Below are 1,226 nucleotides of genomic sequence, written 5' to 3'. Positions count from 1 at the left end.
TCGATCGTTGTACGATATGCCTTGCGACTTGCTAGTATCTGTGAAAGGTTATGTCCTTTATCTCCGACAATATTTACCAGATTTTCATTAGTATATGATAATATATGCTTTTTAGTAAACACTTTTAAATAAAAAAATAAATTATTAAAATCGATTCAAAATTAACTAAAATTAGTAGATGAATAAACGGGATGAAATTTTTTATCAATTTTACTTAATAGTAAAATTGATAAAAAATTTCATCCCGTTTCCCGAGATAAAAAGTATTCTATATGTTATGTATACGGAATACCAGCGACCACTATACCAAATTTTATTAACATCCGTTCAGTAGTTTTCACGTGATGCCCGGACAGACAGGCAGACAGACAAAAATTAAATAAAAATCGGTTTTGGACTCCGTTTCGATTATAAAGCATCCCCGATCAAAATGTTCTAAATATATTAAATGTACAGAAAACTTCCAGTTGCAGTTTTATTAAAAATATAGATATAGATATGCAAGTAAACCGATTTATGTTTATGTACATTTATGTTAGTAGTAGAGCTATTTGGGACAGAGCTTGTCCGGGGAAGTTCTATTTTTGCTTTGGCTGCTAACAGCATTTTATCAGCGTTGCTGTGTTTCGGTCCCGAGGCTGTGGTTGTTGGTGTAATAACAGGCACTTGTTTTTACATGCAACACGTACGCTTCAGGTGGATGGACACATGGCGGCAATTTGTTTGACGAGTTCCTTGTAGCCCTGTGCTCTGTTTATAGGCGATAGTTTTCCACCACTCACCATCAGGTGGATCATCTGTACTGTCCATCAATTATAACCAAACAAAAAATAGTAACTTAAACCCACAGGGGAAATTCAAAAGGCTCCCCGCAGGGGAAAGCAGGCTTATATTAATCTGGTCCATATCATGTCGGAAGCAACGAATATTGGCTGTCGCTGCAGCAAGTTCTAGCGCGTCAAAACTGATTGATCTTAATATAAAGGCCACATAGGCACTTGACTAACCTTTGTGCGAAAGTGTGGTTGACACTAAGTAAAAAAATAAGAAATAGAATCATTATTCGCGTTTTTGTTTCCTTTTGTTGAGTGGTTTGAATAGTGCTTATTATCCTAATTAAGAATGTTAAATTTCTGGGTATAGGTTTTTTAATAGGCCCGTTGTATAGGTTTGCGAGCTTTAGATGCTGAGTATTCCAAAATGAGGTTCAAATTACATAATTATAC

Source organism: Pararge aegeria, chromosome 9 (genome assembly GCF_905163445.1).
Source record: "Pararge aegeria chromosome 9, ilParAegt1.1, whole genome shotgun sequence".
NCBI classification, from domain to species: Eukaryota; Metazoa; Arthropoda; class Insecta; order Lepidoptera; family Nymphalidae; genus Pararge; species Pararge aegeria.
This window is presented reverse-complemented; position numbering follows the sequence as displayed.